Source organism: Pantherophis guttatus, chromosome 18, assembly GCF_059756535.1.
Source record: "Pantherophis guttatus breed Tessera chromosome 18, ASM5975653v1, whole genome shotgun sequence".
In the NCBI taxonomy this organism is placed as follows: domain Eukaryota; kingdom Metazoa; phylum Chordata; class Lepidosauria; order Squamata; family Colubridae; genus Pantherophis; species Pantherophis guttatus.
Genome location: NC_142080.1, coordinates 8,002,757 through 8,024,529, shown reverse-complemented (window position 1 = coordinate 8,024,529; position 21,773 = coordinate 8,002,757). Strand labels below are relative to the sequence as shown.

The 21,773-nt window shown below is 43.9% G+C and overlaps 1 protein-coding gene across 4 annotated transcripts in view; it reads right to left on the bottom strand.

Annotated features, from left to right (window-relative positions):
• Nucleotides 1-19,752, bottom strand: part of SPTBN2 (spectrin beta, non-erythrocytic 2) — a 102,458-nt gene extending 82,706 nt beyond the window's left edge. The window contains exons 1-2 of one of the 4 annotated variants that reach the window (XM_060694357.2): nt 19,378-19,752; nt 2,437-2,541 (exon numbers count right to left, since the gene is read on the bottom strand). The gene's annotated coding sequence lies outside the window, so the exon portion shown is untranslated. Of the gene's footprint in view, nt 1-2,436; nt 2,542-2,654; nt 2,919-19,377 lie in introns of those variants that run through there. The other 3 variants (XM_060694358.2, XM_087880957.1, XM_060694360.2) reach the window with 3 other exon arrangements.
• Between the last annotated feature and the right edge of the window lie 2,021 nt (nt 19,753-21,773).

Below are 21,773 nucleotides of genomic sequence, written 5' to 3'. Positions count from 1 at the left end.
AGACAATGTCCTGTTGTTAGCGAAAATCCTGCATAAATTGCAGTGAATATTACTACTGCATGATGCATTAAGGAAACGCACGGATGCTAGTTATACATAAGGGCGAAGAAAACAAATTAGAGCAGGAGGTAAATAACCTGGCTAGAACGCCTACAGCTGAAGACATTTTCAGAATTCACAAATGTTGGCAGAAAGGTAATGGTGTGGTAAGTGTTTCCGGCAAAAGCGAATGTGGGAATACGGGGAAAAAGGAAAGGAAGGAAAAATGGAGGTGTAGATATGTGTGCTTCTGTCCACTTAATAAGAAAGTGAGCATTTTTTGGTATCTTGGGGAAAACACAGAAAGAAATGCAAAATCGAATTTGGTCACTGGGACCAGAGATTTACAGGTAGTCCTCGACTTACAACAGTTCACTTAGTGACAAAGTTACAGCGGCATTGAAAAAAAATGACTTATGACCATTTTCCAGACTTATGACCATTGCAGTATCCCCATGGTCATGTGATTTACATTCAGTTGCTTGACAACTTATTCACATTTATGACGGTTGCAGTGTCCTGGGGATACTTAACCCCCCTTTTGCCACAAGCAACTTCAATGGAGAAGCCAGATTCACTTAACAACCAGATTACTAATTTAACAACTGCAGTGATTCATTTAACAAATGTGGCCAGAAAACAGCAATAGCACTTAGATTTATATACCGCTTCAAAGTTTTACAGCCCTCTCTAAGCGGTTTACAGAGTCAGCCTCTTGCCCCCAACAATCTGCTTTCCCATTTTACCGACCTCGGAAAGACGGAAGGCTGAGTCAACCTGGAGCCGGTCAGGATCGAACTGCTGGCAGTGGGCGGAATTAGCCTGCAATACTGCATTCTAATGGGGCAAAACTCACTTAACGATTTTCTCACTTAGCAACATAAATTTTGTGCTCGATGGTGTTCGTAAGCTGAGGACTTACCTGTACTCTCCTGAGCTTTCGGACTTTTTGAAATTCAATTTTGCAGTATTATCCTGGGATACGTATAATTTGCCTTCATTTGCGAGAAATTAAATGCCTTGCAAGTGTGATGATGATGATGGTGCTGCTGGACACCAGATTAGGAGGCTGTGAGTTCTAATCCTTGCCTTAGACATCAAATCCAGTTTGAATGACTTTGGGCCAGTGGTGAAATCTAAAATTTGTTACTACCAGTTCTGTGGGCGTGGCTTAGTGGGGGGGGGGTAATGTGACTGGGTGGGCGTGGCCAATTTTATTTATTTTTTTACTTTTAAAACCATTTTTTCTACAACCTCTTCGGCGAAGAGGTTTCAAAAGGCTCTGACAATCCCAGCTGAGTTGCCTGATCATCGGAGGGTTTTTAAAGAGGGCAGGGATTTTTGCTACTGGTTCTCCGAACCACCCGCCTCCATCGCTACCGGATCGGGCGATCCGGTCCAAACCGGGAGCATTTCACCCCTGCTTTGGGCCCCTCGCTTTCTTTCAATCCAAACCAGCTGGCAGGGGTATTGTTGTGGGTGAAAATAGAAGGCAGGCTCATTGAGTTGTACAAAATAAAGACAGGATTTAAATGGAATGATGCATTTACCGTATTTTCCGGACTATAAGATGCATCTAGATTTACAGGAGGAAAACAAGAAAATGCACGCCTCCGTGCATCGCGTTTTCGCCCTCCTCGGCACCCAGAAGAACTCCGTAGTGCTCCGCACTTCCAGTTTTCGCCAAAAACGTGCCTATTTTTGGCTTGTAGAGTGCTTCTGGGGGCTAGGGAGGGCAAAAACACGATGCACAGAGGTTTTGGGAGCCCCAAAACAGGCCCGTATTCGATCTATAAGACACACCGAAATTTTCACCCACTTTTGGGTGGGAAATGCGCCTTATACTCTGAAAAATACGATAATTTAAAAAATAAAAATTTGAAAATGAGTAGTTTAAGAAGGGCACATGGTGAAGTAAGAAGAGCCGAGATCAAGAAGGCACAGATCACGAAGAAATGCAGGTAGTCCCTTGAAGTTACGGCACTAAAAAAATTGATTTATGACCTTTTTTCACACTTAACGACCGTTGCAATCGACCGTTCTGACAAGCAACGTCAAGAGGGAAGCCAGATTCACTTAACAACTGGGTTACTAACTTAACAACTGCAGTGTCTCGCTTAACAAGTATGGCAAGGAAGGTCGGAAAAGGGGGCAAAATTAATTTAACAACCGTCTCACTTAGCAACAGGGGTTCAATTGTGGTTGTAAGTTGAGGACTACCTGTTTCTAGGATAGAAACTGGCTGACACCGCGATAAGCTGTTCTCATTCTTACCCCATCTCTCTCTCTCTCTCTGGATTGTTGTGATCATGAGGAAAAGAAATACAATCAGGGCAGGAATTATGCATATTTTGTGTTCATTCAGATTTGCATATGGCTCTGTCAGGTTCTACTTACGTGTAAAATCAACCTGGTTTTTATTCCTCCAACATCCACACCATCAGGGTATCTATTTTGCCCTTGTTGGGTATTTATTTGAGAACTTGATCTTCATACAAAGGCCTGAAAGACACAGAGTTGGCGGGGGTGGGTGGGGGAGAAGAGAGAGAGAGAAAAATAGGTTATCCTTTTTATTTGGAAGGTTTGCAACATTTCTTCTTTAAAATATTACTTACAGGATGTTAAACTCCAGGCCGGTTCGCATGGCTGGGCTCACACAATGCACTTAACCTGATTATCAGAAGAGATCTTTTTCTGTGTTCCCAAAATACATTTGAATGGTAAGATGACCAAGTAGGTCAGGTTTCACAATAAGGCACATAAAATAACCCAGATTAACCCAAACCAAGCTCAGACAATCTGCCAGGTCTTTAAGTGAATTGTTTAACTGGGCAAAGCAAAAGTTTGCTATTGCATGCCGGCTACTGTGATGTCAGAGGAAAGGTAATAAGCCATGGAATGCAAAGAATGTTATTTCCTTGGGGCCTGTAAGAAACCCCACTTTGGCTGAAATGTGGGTTAGAAAGGATTGGTGGGGAGGGGGTTGGGTTTTGCAAGAAGGGAGGACCGAACAAGGCAGATGTGTAAACCAAATTTTACAAATATTTATTGGGAGAATAACTTCCAAATGCCCCGAGGGCAGAGGCTAATGGGAAATATATCAAATATAAAAAATAAAAATAAAAAATAAAACTATTGCATGTGTTCATCCCACAAGTCAGACTTCTACTTTTTTTTTTTTCTCAGCCTTGAGGGATAAAGCCAGGAGTACTATTCAGCAGGTTCTGACGGTTCTGGAGAACCGGTAGCGGAAATTTTGAGCAGTTCGGAGAACCGGCAAATACCACCTCTGGCTTAGCCCCAGAGTAGGGTGGGAATGGAGACTTTGCAATATCCTTCCCCCTGGAGTGGGGTGGGAATGGACACTTTGCAGTATCCTTCCCCTGCCACACCCACCAAGCCACACCATGCCCACCAAGCCACGCCCACAGAACCGGTAGTAAAAAAATTTGAATTCCACCACCGGATAAAGCCTTGATCTTTGGCAACCGCATGGCCAAATATCCCTGGGCTAGCCCTTTGAGTAGCCCCCAGGAAGTCACATTTTCAAAAAGTAACTGGGGACCACGACAAAAAGAAAATGTTGATTTCATTTACCGTAGTCCTTGCACATACGACCGTAACGGAGCCTGCCCGTTATGGCCGTATGTCGTGACGGTTGTAAAATGGTTGGTAAGAATAGCTGAGAAGATTATAGGACGCTCAGTTTCCTGTTATTCAGGATGCTGCATATAAGCGTTATGTGCTTAGAGCTCAAAACATTGTTAGAGACCCCACACAGCCATCCCACGGTCTGTTTCTGTTGCTCCCCTCTGGGAGGAGGTTTCAAAGTATTTCTAGCAGGACTTTCAGATTCTGTAACAGCTTTGTTCCCTAGGCCAGTGATGGCTAACCTGTCGCGCACATTCTGGGTCGCAACCCAGAAGAGGGAGCATGTGCGTGCCTAAAAATGAACTTCCGGTTTCCGGTGCATGCATGCGCACCAGCCAGCTAGTCTTCCGGGTTTCTGGCACGCATGCGCGCACGACGATCAGCTAGCCGGCACGCGTGATCACGTAGGAAAACGGAAGACCAGCTCTTCCAGTTTTCAGCACTGCTGCATGCATGAAGGGCAGCTGATCGTCGTGACCACATGCGCGCCAGAAACCCAGAAGAGGAATGGGCGACATCCCGCATGCCAGGCAACGTCCATGTTGTCACTTCGGGCACGCGTGCCATAGGTTCACCATCCATCTGGCAAACTCGCAAGATTCGTTTTTCTCGCCATGTACATATATACATCCGAGCTAGACTGTAGTGTTTCTGTGTGTCATATAATATATGTGGGTACACATTGCCTAATTTTGTACTTATTTATTTATTCTGTCATGGTTATGTAGCGTATACTGGAGGCCTTTAGAGAGCTGTATGCAATAAAATTTCATTCTAATGTATGCCGATTAGTGTACATTCAAAGTGACAATAAAGTTTTAATTAATCTGTTTTAATTTATTTTAAATTTTGTATCTCTGTGTTTTATCTTTTGGCTGTTCACCGCCCTGAGTCCTTCGGGAGAAGGGCGGTATAGAAATTTAATAAAATAAAATAAATAAATAAAGTTATTCTATGAGAAAGTCACACGTCCACCCTAATTTTACAACCATTTTTGTGGCGGTCGTTAAGGAAACCCATGGCAAAGATGGCAGAAACGGCGTAAAACATGGTCACGTGACTGGAGGGCACTGCCAAATGGTCATAAAGGCAGCCGTTGTCACCTGAAGTTGACTGGACCATTAGAACTTGGAACCTGGGATGTAAGATTCAGGTCAGATCACACATCTTCAAGGTTGAGAAACACCGCTTTGGAAGTTCAAGCCACGGAGAAAAATGCACCCTCGGGCAACAGGTTGGGCAACCCTACCGTGCTCACCAAGGCCGTCATTTACAAGATCTCTCAATTACCTCTTATTTACTGTATGTCTTGCTAGCAGCCTGCAGATAATCTTTATTTTGCGTTTCAGAGGGACCGCAAATGCTTCAAGCCTTCCATTAATACAATGAAAGAACAAGAAAACAGAGAGAGTCCTAAAACTCCCCGTCTCCTGGTGATTGGCCCAAAGTCACCCAGCCAGCTTTCATGGTTAAGGCGAAACTAGAACTCACTGTCTCCCGGTTTCTATATCTTTTTAGATATTGATTTTTATATATTTTATATATATTTACCGGTATATTTTTGCTTCAAGGTTTCCCAAAGAGGGGCCACCACCTCTATAGGTACTCTGCCCATTCTCCTAGCATTGCATTAAAATTAAAGATTCCCTTCGCACATATGTGCTAGTCGTTCCCGACTCTAGGGGGCGGTGCTCATCTCCGTTTCAAAGCCGAAAGCCAGCGCTTTCAGCTTCAGCTCCAAAGACATCTCTGTGGTCATGTGGCCGGCATGACTCAACACCAAAGGCGCATGGAGCGCTGTAATTTCCCACCAAAGGTGGTCCCTATTTTTCTACTGGTATTTTTTTACCTGCTTTCGAACTGCTAGGTTAGCAGAAGCTGGGACAAGCAACGGGAGTTCACCCCGTTACGCGGCAGCACTAGGGATTCGAGCCGCTGAACTGCCAACCTTTCGATTGACAGGCTCAGCGTCTTAGCCACTGAGACACTGCGTCCCTTATAAAGCATTGCATTACTGATACACAAAAACTGAGTTTCTCCCATCCCGCCGACATATAGACACAACTCCTGGGTAAGACAACAAGCTATTTTCCCTGTGTATTAAAAGAAGAGGAAACCTAAACAGCAAATGCCAGTGTCAAATGTTAGGGTGGGGACACATGAGGGTAGCTAATCCATAGATTATGCTGGCCAATTGACCAATGTATTCTTAGCTTCGGAGTCGCCAGGGCAGCTTATATTCTTAAGGACTCTAGATAAGAAGGTGTACAGTCTCTACTTTTCCAATGAAAACAAACCACGGGCCTCTTCCACGATAATAGCTAAAATCTCGGTTTGAAAGTCATTTTGAAAATGACTGGGGAATTTTCGTTCCAAAAGCTTTGTGCCAATAAAGAAAGCTAGTTTTCTTTGCGATTTGAAATACAACTGGTTTTTAAATCCCTCTAGGAAAAATCTGGCCTTTTTTTTCCCCCTTTCTTTTCTTGACTACAGGATTTCTGTCCAAATTCCACGCCTCCCATCGATAGCTGACAATATCTCTGCCTTTGGAGAAAAAAACCAAGTTTTTAAGATCCAGCATTTCTCATTTCGGAAATTAATCATCATAAATGGCATTAAAGCAGCAAGAAGAACATTTACGTCCTCCTCTCTGCTGTATTTATTGGCTAGGGACAAAGAATGAAATATCTGCTAATATTCCTGTGGACTGCTGGTTTCCTCCCACCCCAGTTTAAATACCCTTCTCCTTCCAACATTAATACCCAGATTACTCATCCCTGTACTGATTGGATTGAGAGGCAATTATAGTCAGACTGTGGAGAAAAAAAATAAGAGACAGCTCCCAGCAGCACCCTAATAAAAGTTGGCAGTCAGTACCTTTCCCTTTGCAAAAAGCCCATTCTACAACATAGAACATAAAATCGTAGGGCTCGGAGGTCTTCTAGTCCAGCCCCGTGCTCAGGACAGGAGATCTTATGTCATCCTGGTCAAAGGGTTGTCCAGTCTATTTTGGAAAAAAAACCTCAATGATGAGGCACACAATAGGTTTTGGGCAGAGGCATAGCAGCGTCTGCTGGAGCTGCAGGGCTGTTGTAGATATTTTCCAAAGCTACCCAAAGGCCAGACAAGAAACAATGCATGGAAACTGATCAAGGAGAGTTTCAACCTGGAAATAAGGAGAAATTTTCTGACGGAAAATTCCATTAACCAGTGGAACTGCTTGCCACCAGAAGTTGTGGGTGCTCCATCACTGGAGGTTTTTAAGAAGAGATTTGGACAGCCACTTAACTGAAATAAGTCTACTGAAGCTAGTCTAGCTAGTCTAGTGAAGAGAAGGACCAGGGGAGACAGGAGAGCATCTTCCAATATTTGAGGGGCTGCCGCAGAGAGGAGGAAGGGGGTCAAGCTATTTTCCAAAGCCCCTGAAGGCCAGACAAGGAATGATGGATGGAAACTGAAGAAGGAGAGATTCAACCTGGAAATAAGGAGGAATTTTCTGACAGTGAGAACGATCAACCTATGGAACAGAAGTTGCCTTCGGAAGTTGTGGGAGCTTCATCACTGGAACCTTTCAAGAAGAGACTGGACTGGCATCTGTCAGAAATGGTGTAGGGTCTCCTGCTTGGGCAGGGGGTTGGACTAGATGACCTACAAGATCCCTTCCAACTCTATTCATCTATTAATGATATGTTCGAAAGTGTCAATTTACTTCTAGGCTGTATCTCTCTTTAACAAACTTCCGCCCGTTCGAGGCAGTCAAAACTGAGCCCAAAATTTCCATTACTAAGCAAAACAGTTGCTTAGTGGTTTGGAGAAAAAATTGACCCCCTCTTCTTTGTGGCAGCCCCTCAAGTATTAGAAGACAACTGTCATTTCTTCCCTAATTCTTCTCTTTGATAGGCTAGACATACCCTATCTATCTCCCTCAACCGTTCATCATACGAAGGGATTCGTATTCTGATTCCACTGAGGGAAAAAATGAAACACAAAACAGAAACTTTTTTAGGCACAAAGGATTAACCCTCCCAGCAGTTGTCCAAACACTACCAAATTGTAGGGGTCACTCATGAGAATATAGGTACAGTAGATGCAGAAAAATAAATTTTGAAATCTTCTTGCTAATCTTTTCTATGGGATGTGACACCAAAGGAAAGACAAAGGTCGAACCATTTGGGAAGGTGACTACCGGAAACCCTGGAAGATAATCCTGTTTTTGTAAGGTTCCTTGGAAACGTATGTCAGAAAAGTTGGATCAAGACCACTGCGGGGAAAGGGGAAAGAGGAGAGGAGAGGAGAGGGAAGAGGAAGGAAAGGAAAGGAAAGGAAAGGAAAGGAAAGGAAAGGAAAGGAAAGGGAAGGGAAGGGAAGGGAAGGGAAGGGAAGGGAAGGGAAGGGAAGGGAAGGGAAGGAAAGGAAAGGAAAGGAAAGGAAAGGAAAGGAAAGGAAAGGAAAGGAAAGGAAAGGAAAGGAAAGAAGGAAAGGAAAGGAAAAGGAAAGGAAAAGGAAAGGAAAGGAAAATCCACCACCTGCAAAAACTTGGATGGAAAGTTTCCCATATATTCTCATCTTCAAAAATTCAGGAATTAAAAACCTCAAAGATTGAGAAAAGTCAGATTTTTACCCCTTCCTAGTGGCAGTGATTTAGCTTATAGTTTAGCTACAGCCCTCTACCCGGTAGGAGACTTTGAGAAGCTGTTGTTAAGCTATGCCAACCCTGCTTCTCCTCTCGGTATTTTTATACTTCTCAACACTTTTGGCAGGGGATCTACATCTGGAAGGCCACGAGGTCCTGAGCTCTGTGTCTTAAAGCAGGATTTTTTCAATCTTGGCAACTTTAAAATGCATGGACTTCAACTCCCAGAATCCCCCAGCCAGCGTGCTTTAAGATGGGTGGACTTCAACTCCCAGAATCCCCCAGCCAGCGTGCTTTAAGATGGGTGGACTTCAACTCCCAGAATCCCCCAATCAGCATGCTTTAAGATGGGTGGGCTTTATCTCTCAGAATTCCCCGGCCAACATGCTTTAATATAGAAAGACTTCAACTGCTGGCTGGGGAATTCTGAGATTTAAGACCACCCATTTTAAAAGCATGTTGGTTTGGGGGTTTCTGGGACTTGAAGTCCACGCATCTCAAAGTTGCCAAGGTTGAGAAACACTGCTATAAGGAAATGAGGAGCAAGGGTTAGAGGAAACAGGACTGAAAGAATGCAAGTTATTATTTGCCTTGATCATTCCTCCTGGACAATGGGTACAGAAGAAGGCGAGCAAATAAAAAGTGGAAAGGAGGGGGCGGCCCCGACTCTATGAAAATTAGTTCTTTCTAGATTGGCCCTGATAGGTCTTTTGCTTGAGCAGGGGGTTGGACTAGAAGACCTCCAAAGTCCCTTCCAACCCTATTATTCTATGTTCTATGATTCACACATGCTCCTCATTCACAAATCCAGCTTCAGCATGGCCCAACGGTGGATGTGTAAAGGCAAGGAATCACAGATGGCCAAGGGTACAAATGAGCAAACATCCTTTTCTCCATGCCATGAAGAGGCAAAGGGGAGAGAAAAAGGGGTTCAAACCAGGATAAGACGACATGTTCACAAAGCACAGTCTCGGTTAATCCCTTCTGCAGTCAACTCTGCCCACCCACCTCACCCAAGAGAAAAATCATCCTTTCTGTCCCAAAGGTGTTTTTTTTCCCCAAGAGGCAACTGGACTTTCTGGTTCTTCTTTGAAGATGTTTCGCTTCTCATCCAAGAAGCTTCTTCCGCTCTGCAGAAGCTTCTTGGACGAGAAGCAAAACATCTGAAGAGCTGAAGGAAGCTTCTTGGATGAGAAGCGAAACGTCTTCAAAGAAAAACCAGAAAGTCCAGTTGCCTCTTGGGGAAAAAAAGCACCTTTGGGACAACCATGACCTGGATGACTGAGAATCTCCCCATCCATCCATCTAATTATCCGTCCATCCATCTTCTATTGATATATATATATATATATATATATATATATATATATATATATCCATCATCTTTTATCAATCTATCCACCCACCCACCCACCCACCCATTCATCCATCTAATTATCCATCCATTCATGCATCTATCCATCCATCCATCCATCCATCCAACCATCTATCTATCTAATTATCCATCCATCCATCCATCCATCCATCCATCCATCCATCTTCTATTGATATATATCTATCTCCATCATCTTTTATCCATCTATCCACCCACCCACCCACCCACCCACCCATCCATCCATCTATCTAATTATCCATCCATCCATCCAACCAACCAACCATCTAATTATCCATCCATCCATCCATCCATCCATCCATCCATCCATCCATCCACCCACCCACCCACCCACCCACCCACCCACCCACCCACCCATCCATCCATCCATCCATCTATCTATCTATCTATCTATCTATCTATCTATCTATCTATCTATCTATCTATCTATCTATCTATATTATCCATCCATCCATCCATCCATCCATCCATCTAATTGTCCATCCATCTATCTATACATCCATCTATACATCCATCCAACCATCTATCTAATTATCCATCCATCCATCCATCCAATTATCCATCTATCCATCCATCCATCCATCCATCCATCCAATTATCCATCCATCCATCCATCTATCCATCCATCCATCCATCCATCCATCCACCCATCCACCCATCCATCCAATTATCCATCCATCCATCCATCCACCCATCTATCTATCATCTATCTATCTATCTATCTATCTATCTATCTATCTATCTATCTATCTTTCAGTCTGTCCATCCATCCATCCATCTATCTATCTAATTATCCATCCATCCATCCATCCATCCATCCATCCATCTATCTAATTATCCATTCATCCATCTATCTATCTATCTATCTATCTATCTATCTATCTATCTATCTATCTATCTATCTATCTATCTTTCAGTCTGTCCATCCATCCGTCCATCCCAAATGTGAAGAAGAGCCGGAAGAAGCTTCTTGGATGAGAAGCGAAACATCTTCAAAGAACAACCAGAAAGTCCAGTTGCCTCTTGAAAAAAAAAAAACCCACCTTTGGGACAACCGTGACTTGGAAGGCTGAGAATCTCCACAGACATCGTCCTTTCTGGGTTTTTCAGATGTAACCGAAGAACAAACACCCTCATCTCCCATATTGCAAACCCATCTCTCCCCCCACTTTCCCTCTTCCCAGCCCCCCCCCTTCCAATGCCAGGCCAGCTGGCGAGAAGCAGCCGGAGAGGGGGCTGGCTGACCCAACGGAGCAGGAGAGGCTGCCAGATGAAAGGAAGGAGCAGCAGGACAATGGGGTCCCCGAGGAACATTCAGGGGTGACAATTGCAGAAGGCCAGCTGGGAAGGGGGTGGGGGTGGGAAGACAGGATACAAGGGAGGAAAGAGAAATGATTTTCCCCTCCCCCATATACACAATGCAGGAACCCCCTCGCCCCACCCCCAAAAAGGCAGAATAGGCTCCAGCTGTCCCTTTTCTCCCCTGTCCTGAAAGGCAGGATAGGTGTGACTTGAGATTATAATTTGTTGTATAGAGGTAGTCCTCGATTTATAACAATTCATATAGTGACTGCTCAAAGTTGCAATGGGGAAAAAAAGGGTGCCATGTTTCATACAACCGTTGCATCATCCCCACGATCACGTGATCAAAATTCAGACGCTTGGCAACTGACTCGTATTTATGACGGTTGCAATGTCCTGGGGTGCTGTGATCTCCTTTTAGCGACCTTCTGACCAGCAAAGTCGAAGGGGAAGCCAGATTCGAACAAGATGCAGCTGCAAATGAACAAACCGTGTGAGGACTGTACAGGATGGCCTAATTAATTAACTAATTAATTAATTAATTAGATTTGTGGGCTGCTCGTCTCATCCGGCGGTGACTAATTTGCAGAACATGCCGCCTTAGATTTGTCACTAGCAAAAGCTGAAGAACTGAATAGTTTCCCAATAGTATCCATAGAAATTCAGAGAAATTGTCTTTTTTTTTTTTTTCATTCTTCACTCTTTCCCTTTCACCTCAATAATACTGGTAGTCCTCAACTTACGACCACAATCGAGCCCGAAATTTCAGCTGCCGAGTGAGAAATTTGTTAAGTGAGTTTTGCCCCATGTTATGACTTTTCTTGCCACATTTGTTAAGTGAATCGCTGCAGCTGTTAAATTAGTAAATCTGGTAAGCTGTTAAGTGAATCTGGTTTCCCCAGAAGGTGCTCAAAATATGATTCATTCACATGATTTTGGGATGCTGTAACCGTCATAAATGTGAGTCAGTTGTCAAGCATCTGAATGTAAATCACATGACCATGGGGATGCTGCAATGGTCGTAAGTGTAAAAAAGAGTCAGGTTTTTTTTCAGTATCATTATAACTTCGAACAGTTAGTTAAGTGAACTGCTGTACATTGAGGACTACCGGTAATGTATGTCCCCCAATGAGAAACAAAACATCTATGAGCAACATAATATTTTGCTTCTTTTTGAGGGCCTTTTGCCAGATGGAACTCTGGTTCTACTCGTCTAAGTAAAGGTTGGGAAGACCCAGGAAACCTAAATTACCAAATGGCAGACAGAAAACAGAGCTGGATTCTTTCCCAGCGTTGGGAGACCCTAGCTTAGCCTGTGGCTCTTGACCCAATTAAATTAAATTTAAAACAAATCTTTACTAGGTCATAGGCCAGCATAGTTGACCTAATTTCAAAAAAAAAAAAAAAATCTCAGTAAAACATGTTGGCCTTCTGTAAAATATTCTTCACCCAGAAGCCTGCTATATACATGCAGAAAACAAAAATAAGTCTTTAAAAAATAAGAGAGAGAAAAAAAATGCTCCCAAAGGGTCATTTTCAAAGCCGTATAACCAAAGGGTAATAATGTTCCTTAAATATATCCATTGTTAAGTTAGTAACACGGTTGTTAAATGAATCTGGTTTCCTCGTTGACTTTGCTTGTCAAAAGGCCGCAAAAGTTGATCACGTCACCCTAGGACACTGCAACTGTCATGAGTCAAGCATCTGAATTGTGACCATGGGGATGCTGCAATGAACTGTTATGTGAAAAGTGTGAAAAATGGGCATAAACAATAATAACTTTATTGTCATTGTACGTGTATACATAGTATACCCATACAACGAAATTCACTTAACACCCAAAGACCAGGTCCAACACAATAACAATCCCCAAACACACTCCCACCCACCACAAATTCCCCACCCCTAAACCACCCAAACATCCACACAACAGACCAAGTAATGCTGTCCCAACAGCTCACTGATGGTGGCCCTTTAGTTCATTGTTGAGTGCAATTATAGCTCTGGGATAAAAACTACTCAGAAAATGTCATTTTATATAATAAATCATTATATAATAAATTATAATAAGTTATTTTAAATTACAGTAAGTTATTTTAAATAAATTCTATTTAAAATATATATTATTTTAATCTATATTGGCATGAATCAACAAAATCCACCAAAGCTAAATAGCTTTTATCACAACTGTCTCACTTGCTTGTCCCATCTTGTTCAAATACACTTAAGCATCTCCGTTCAAAGGGTCCCAGGTTGAAAATTTCTACTTGCAAACTGGAACTCAGAGTAAGATAATAAAACCACTGCATTCACACGACACGAAGTGACCACACAGGAAAAACTTACTGTAGGTTCACGGGATGGGCAATGCGACACATTAAGGCGAAGGATGAGTTCCCACAAGATGCCGAACCAGAGATTACCAATCCCATTTTATTCTGTAAAAGAGTGTTTTCTCGATCTTGGCAAATTCAAGATGGGTAGACTTCAATTCCCAGAGTTCCCTAGTCAGCGTGCTAGCTAAGCGATTCTGGGAGTTGAAGTCCACACATTTGAAAACATGCTACGTGGGGAATTCTGGGAGTTGAAGTCCACATATCTTGAAATTGCCACAGTGGAGAAACTTTGCTGTAAATCCTAACAAAAGACACAGACCTTATAATATGGAATGACCAATGTGTAATCCATTCAGACATTCTTTTCATTCTAGTGAGAGCAGCTAAACAAACTCATGAGTTGTTTAGGGTCGTAGCAAACCAAGACATTTCAAGTAAGTAGTCCTCAAATGAAGACCACAACTGAGCCCAAAGTCTCTCTTGCTGTTGTTAAGTGAGCTTTGTCCCATTTTAAAACCTTTCTTGTCACACACACACAAGTCAATGGAGAAACCAGATTCATTTAACGACTGTGTTACTAACTTTAACAACTGCAGTGATTCACTTAAAAAACTGTGCCAAAGGGGTTGTAAAATGGGGCAAAACTCCCTTAACAACTGTCTCACTTAACAGCAGAAATTATGGGCTCAATTGTGGTCGGTACGACGAGGACTTTATCTGTACTTCAGAAACATTTAAGCAAAGACTAAGCCAGTGATGGAGATCCTTTTCGGCACCGAGTGCCCAAACTGGAACGCGCGCACATGCGTTTACATGGGCTCATGCTGAAGCGCCAAAAACTCACAGACCAGCTGACTGGCATGTGCATGCCTGTTTTTTGGGCTGTTTTCAGGCCATTTTCAGGCCATTTTTGGCCTAAAAAACAGCCAAAAAATGTCCCCAAAAAATCCCTATTTTTTGGTCGTTTTTCAGGATGTTTTCAAGCGCTCCAGCACCCGTGAAGACCAGGTGGTCGGTGAACATGTGCAAGCCGGAAACCAGAAGAGCAGCTAGCGACAGCACACATGCCCACAGAGAGGGCTCTGCGTGCCACCTCTGGCACGCGTGCCATAGGTTCGCTATCATGGGACTAAACTCTTTTAAAAGGCTTTAAGACAGGGAAAAAGGGACACGGTGGCTCAGTGGCTAAGACACTGAGCTTGTCAATCGAAAGGTCAGCAGTTCAGCGGTTTGAATCCCTAGTGCCGCGTAACAGGGTGAGCTCCCGTTGCTTATCCCAGCTTCTGCCAACCTAGAAGTTCGAAAGCAGGTAAAAAAAAAATGCCAGTAGAAAAATAGGGACCCCCTTTGGTGGGAAGGGAACAGCGTTCTGTGCGCCTTTGGCGTTGAGTCATGCCGGCCACATGACCACGGAGACGTCTTCGGACAGCGCTGGCTCTTTTCGGCTTTGGAACGGAGATGAGCACCACCCCCTAGAGTCGGGAACAACTAGCACATTTGTGCGAGGGGAACCTTTACCTTTATCTTTACCTTTACGGCAGGGAAAAGTAGAAGGAAAGAGAAAAGAGATGAAGAGGACAATCAGCAGGAAGATGGATGGACTCGATTACAGCAGTGATGGGTGAAAGACCCAGAGAACCAGTTTATGGACAGAACATCCCTGGCGAAGATCTATGAGATTGCTAAGTGGCAATTTGATAGCATATATAAGCCATCAATCAATTCAGGCAAAAAGTCTCCGGGAACTGTTGACAGGCAAGGACACCCTTGCTACCAACCTCACAAAGTGAAAAACACAGTCAGGACCCCAAAGGAAAAAAAAAAACGGAGGAGGATGAGGAGGGAAGAAGAAGAAGAAGGAGGAGGAAAAAAATCTTATTATAGCACACAGTGCCAATCAAAACCAGCAGGGAGAGAAGGAAAGAGTGTGTGTGGGGGGGAAAGAAGCTAGTCCTTCAACAGAGCTGATAAGATAATTTTGTTTCCCTTCTCTCCATCTGATGCAGCTTTGATGTTTAAGTGACAGCTCATTGCTCCGGGTGGAAAAAATGGGGCAATCACACACACACACACACACACACATATCACTATTTTAACTGCCATTTTCTTTTAGACCACCCCCCAACAACGACACTAACGAATTCTTCACATAGCTACATTTCCCAGGCTTTCCTGAGACAAACATCTGCAAAAGCCTGATAGGAAAACTGCTCTGCGAGTGAACAGATTTCCTGTTAATCCTCCGAGCACCGAGCTGCTACTTGTGCTGAAGAGGAAGAAAAGAGGATGGAGGGGGGGGGGGAAGAAAAAGGAAGCGACTTTAGCCAGTTTCGCTTCTGGCACGGCCCCACCACCACCACCGATGATCCACCTCTGACAGAATAACCTGCAGCCCTCAAAAAGAATGATTTCTTTTGAAATAATTTAATCGACTTGCTCTTAAAAGCTATTTAATTCTGCAGTAGAAATACGACAGAGCGATTTGAATGGTCTCACTAAGAACACTGATGTCCCAGTAGCTAGAGAGAAATTCCCTGAAGATGGGCTCTGGCATGAGTCCGAAGACAAAATCTCTCTGGTCCCAGGGACCGACCCAGATTGGATACTTGCAACATTATCCTGGGACACCTATATTTGCCTTGGTTCGTACTGGTGTCACACATTAAGCTAACACTTTCTGGAAGAAAAATTGGACATGTGCTTTCTCTGGCTTAAGTGACGACAGCACTGAGGCCATGTTGCTGGATTTAAGTAGCATGCCTGAAACGTAGCCTGTTTAGGCCATGGTTTGCACAATATAGGTAGTCCTTGACTTACAACTATTCATTCAGTGACTGTTCAAAGTTACAACGGCACTGAAAAAAGTCACGAATGACCGTTTTTTTGACACTTATGACCATTGCAGCATCCCCATGGTCACAAAAATCCAAAATTCGGATGCTTTGACAATTGGTTCATATTTATGACGGTTGCAGGTCACCTTTTGCGACTTTCTGACAAGCAAAGTCAATAGGAAAGCCAGATTCACTTAACAACCAGGTTACTAACTTATCAACCTCAGTGATTCACTTAACAACCGTGGCAAGAAAGGGGGTAAAATGGGGGTAAATCTCACTGAACTGTTTTGCTTAGCAATAGAAATTTTGGGCTCAGTTGTGGTCATAAGTCGAGGGCTACCTGTAATTAACCATCAGTTAGGCTTATCCAGAAGGTTAAGCCGCGATTTTAAAAGCTAGATGGGTGGATTCATGCAACATGCTAGAACAAACTCAAATACACCATATTATGCCTTGGCAGACTATGGAGATTCACAGTTCCAAATATCCACAAAGCTATAATGACATATTATGTCAGTAAACAAGCTGAAAATATGACATATATGCAACATTTTTAAACTTCAGGCAGCAAAATGTCCGAAAAGGCTCAAACCATAGTTTTAACACACTCATCTGGTTCGTATGTTAGCAATGGATTGTTTAATCACAGATCAATTGATTGGTCACAAGCGGTATGTTTTTTTGCACATGCTTTACAACGTGCCACAGTGGCTGGGTTCGCATAGTATGTTAAACCATGCTGTAGTTTAATTTTAGCTTAGTATGTTGTAAAACCACACTAGTGGCATACAATGAGCTGCAAAGGACCTCTTCTGTATAAGTCTAAAGCAGTGGTTCTTAACTTTTTCATCACCATGTATCCCCTTTAAATGCCTCTTGTGGCCACAGATCCCCATGAATTAATTCAAGACTTAAATCATAACATTTCTTCAATCCTTCACGGACCCCCTGTGACAGCATCATGCCCTCCCCCGGGCATCCACGAATCACAAGTTGAGAACGACTGGTCGAAAGCAATACTGTAAGTAACTATTGGAACATCTGAGGAGGGTCAATTTGGAAACAGACAGTTTCTAAAGCTGATACAGTAGAAATTTTCCAAGACCAATTTCCGCTACATTGCCAAGAATGTTGTTAACGAAATTAATAAAAGTACCAGCAGTATGTTCAGACTGGTGTTTTTTTAAAGAGATAACCCTGTACCAGGAAAGGTTGGAAGAGCATGGAAACGCAACCAGATCTCATCCAGGGAACATACAATCGTATCCCAGGTCTCTTAAGTGTCCATTTGCTCCGTGGGAACACAACATTTTCATTTTAAATGCAAGGATTGTAAGGCTTAACTCTAACCCTTCGAAAACACAAGAAAGGAAAGTAAGTGCCATGTTTACATGATCTCGTGGGGTTTTCTTTTACTTTTGTGTTCATATGCACGTACATGACTGTAGTCAACTTCACACAGCGTGCTAAGCCATAAAAAGATTTCTTGATTTGGGGCTTATCATGTGATACGAACTCTTTCCCTGTAGTTCATATGCTGTAGCTCATGTCTTAGTACGATATGAAATCCAGCCAATAATGGCTTCTTGAACAAATCACGGTTAAAACATGCGTAATGTGTGAACCCATTTATGGAGTGACAGGCTGGGTTAACATTTTCAGCAAAGACACAGTGTGGGTTACTTGTTTGTAGCTTAGCCTGTTATACAAATTCAGGTTTCTGAAGCGTTAGGATTTCTAGAAAACCAACCAACTGAATAAAACCTCGGTTAAGCAAATGGTGACTGTGCACTGTATACACAATTTATTTTGAAAACCACAACTGAACAAAGATCAGAGTCTGTGCCCATCAAAATTAATATCTGATCACCTCAAGCTAGCTTTGTGGCAACAGATGGATTAGGAATGGAGGGTTTAGCATTGCTCCTAATGGTAAGCAACCAGAAATCAGAAAATTTTCCTCACCTGCTGTAGGAAATTTTAAAAATCTACAGGTAGATTCTGATCTATCTCCTGTTTCTGCTCTGAGACACATTGCACTGGCAAAATAATTTATTTCCCTCATAAATCAAGTACCTACTTGGTCTTTATGCCAAAGCTTTTTCTTGTACTTAATCCTAAAATAATCCGTGCCTGAGGGGACTTGGAGGAAGTGGAGAAAGGGGAAATACTTTGTTTTCCTTCTAGGCGAACATCTGTAAACCAGGGCAAATTTTCTTTTGATCCTGCTAAAATGCAGCCAATGCAGCTCAGAAGAGTCCATCATGTCTCGGCTGTTCAGAAAAGAGGGGTGGGAGAGGGCCCCAATGGCTAAATATGGAGAAAACATCACACGCACATGTACTCAAATACAAAAGCAGCGGACACACAGGAGGTCCCTCGGTTCAAGGCTTTGAAACGTTAGCTGCATGGAGAAGGTTAGCTTTTCACTCCCACCCCTAAAGGGCTAAGCAACCATGGCTTAAAGATTTGAGCGGGTTTTCTCCTTACGTAAAAACCCATTTTGACTGGAGCAGAGAGCGACCGGAGAGAGGGTCTCTGTGCATGTGGAGGGGGCCCCAACGGGAAGCTGTAAGGGGAGTGAAGGTTCCAGCAGCGTTGCCAACCCTAGGGAAGAAAAATCCAGCGTCCACTTTAGGAGCGAGGGATAAGCTTCCAATAAATCTCCGTAGCTCTCTCTCCGCCTCGATCTTTAAAGAAAGGTAGGGAGGGGGAAGGCAGGCCCTCGAAATCCATCCGGGAACCGGTCTAGAAGCCCCAAGCCCCGCACAACGGCTGCTGGCCAGGGCGTCCCCCAGTTCAGGAACGCGCCTTCGCTTTCGCGCAGAGGACACCAGCAGCCACCCAGAGAGAGCGCACGGGCTGAACCGGCCGCCTGGCCAGCCCACGCTGCGCCACCTCCCGTAGAGCATCTCCTGCGCTGGAGGGACAAGCCCCCCACCCACCCCTGCATGTCGCCCCCAAACCGCCCCCCCCCGGCCCCGCTAAAGACCCAGAAAGCCACGGACCGCTCCTCGGCTCCGGAGACCTGCCCGTTTCTTCCACCTCTCTCCAAGATGCCGCATTGGAGAGCCCGCTGGCTCTGCCGCCTCCCGCCAAGGCCCCGAGCTTTGCGGGAGCAGCTGGGCACACCTCGACCCCGTCCCTTCCCGAGCCGCCGAGACAATAAGCCACAGCGTCCCCCACCTTCCGCCACCAAATCGCGGCTCACTTCTCTCCGCCGCCTCCACCTCCTGCCACAGGCGCCCGGCGTCTCCTTCGGCTCAAGACGCGCCCGGTGCGCGCATCGCCGTCTCCCCTCTTCTGCTCCTCCGCCAGCATCACAGGTGGCGCCGGGAAGAGCCCGGGCGTGCCAGCAGGATGCTGCTGCTGCCGCCGCCTTTCGATGGAGGAGCCCCGCCAGCCCTGGCTGCGGAACGGACTGCCTAGCCCGGCTCGGTTTGACAAGAAGCCCCCGCCTCCGAGCCACGAGGCCGGATCAGCTATTGGGCGCGTCCCCCGCCATTCACGCGGAGCCGCTGGGGGAGCCAGGCCGGGCTCACACGTGGCCAAAGCGCTTCTGGGGAGACGGAGGGTCCTGATCGCGTTCAGCGAGATTTTGGGGGGGTTTTCCGGGCGCTTTAGCCCAACCCAAGCCGCTTGCACTGAAAGCCAGATTAATGCCAAACATCGGGCTTTCGTTCACTTCACAAACCTTGCTTTAATAATCGGATCTTCCCATTTTGAGTGGGGAGGGGGGGTGACTTTAGCTAAGGTGTGTGAACCCTGCCAATTGTGGTTCATCCAATGAATAAACCACATTTAAGCCAAACCATTACTTTGCACAGTGCCGTTGTGTTTGGCCAATGGGTAGTAAGAGACCCAGCCAGCACGGTTCGATGTTTTTTTTATGTGCATCCAAGTAATTGAGATGATTCAGTAAATCTGGTTGTTATGGGGGGTGGGGGGGAGGAAGAGAAGGTATTACGCAAACCTAGCCAGAGGGGGCTCCGGGATAAATAAACTGGGTGCAAAAGATGCTGAGCTTTAATCTGTAGTGGTAAAATTCGTATCTGAGGTCTTCCGTCAGCATTGTAGGATAGTAGGCATTGTAGGCTGTACAATCCATGGCTGTAAAACCCTGATGTGGTTTATATTGGTTTGGAGTGGGGTACAAAACCCAGTTAATTATCTTTTTTTGATTTGTTTAATGAAGCCAACGGTTGATACGGTATCATAAACCCAGCAACTGAATGTAGATGAATTGGCATTCTTCAGTATTCCTACAGCAAGTTCCTAAAGGAAACAAGCCTGAGTCAAGTGAGTCGAAAGAAGGGCCCTTTTGATGGCTTAATTTCAGCGCCTTCTAGTTCTGTGGAAAATCACATGCATCTGCCACGTCTACAGGTTTAAATCTCTTATTAAAAATTACATATTTATTTCTACAGCATACCGCCAACCCTGCCAAAATGCAAGTGTCACAATCCAAAATAAGGCCCTTTCTTTGTAACCAAGGGGAAACAAGATTATATTGGGGCGCACAACGATTAAAGTAGAGGGCTGGTTTAGCAACTGGAGAAAACGAAGGCACTTTAACAAGTACAATAACAATTTGTTATTGTACTTGTTACAATTTGTTACAATAACAAGTACAATAGCAACAATAACAATGTCATTTCCTGCGTAAAGAAAATGCTATAACAGATCAGACAGGGATTCCCAATAGTGGGGGCTAAGGACAAGGGATGCATTTCATCTTACCTTATTATCCTGTCTATGAGCATCCTTGGAGCCTCTAGTATAATTGAAAAGCAGAGTTCTGAAATATGTGATTGGTGTATTTGATCAAGGAGAACAAGTCTGGTTTTGCTGGTATCCCATTCATCAAAGATGTAGATTCTGTACAGATATTAAATTTTAAAGTTGCGTCCAGTTTGGACAGAATCTTTAAAAGTTACAATGCCTGGTTGTATCCCATTTTTACAATAACCTCTCTCTCTATTTCTCATCTATCTCTCTATCTCTCTATCCATCCATCCATCCATCCGTCTATCGGTATCTATCTTATCTATCTATCTATCTATCTATCTATCTATCTATCTATCTATCGGTATCCATCCATCCATTCGTCTATCTACCTCTATCTATCTATCTATCTATCTATCTATTGATATCTATCCATCCATCATCTATCTATCTATCTATCTATCTATCTATCTATCTATCTATCTATCTATCTATCTATCGGTATCTATCTATCTTATCTATCTATCTATCTATCTATCTATCTATCTATCTATCTATCAGTATCTATTTGTCTGTCTTTCTATCAGGAGGGGAAGGTGCTTCTCTTCCTCCCAAGCTGACCTTTGCTATAAAGGATTTTGAATTCAATTTTCATCCTTTGCCTATATAATGATAGTCCTATCTACCTCTCTATATTTCTGCATTGCATATGTGCCTATAAATTTGCTACCTTCAAAACACTAATGCAGTTCCTGTTAAGTGCAAGTCAGATGTTTGTACTATAACCTGTTAGATTCTAGGGCTATTTCCTTCAAGGAAAACCAACTATAGTTAAAGAATGGTGGTGAAAGCATCCA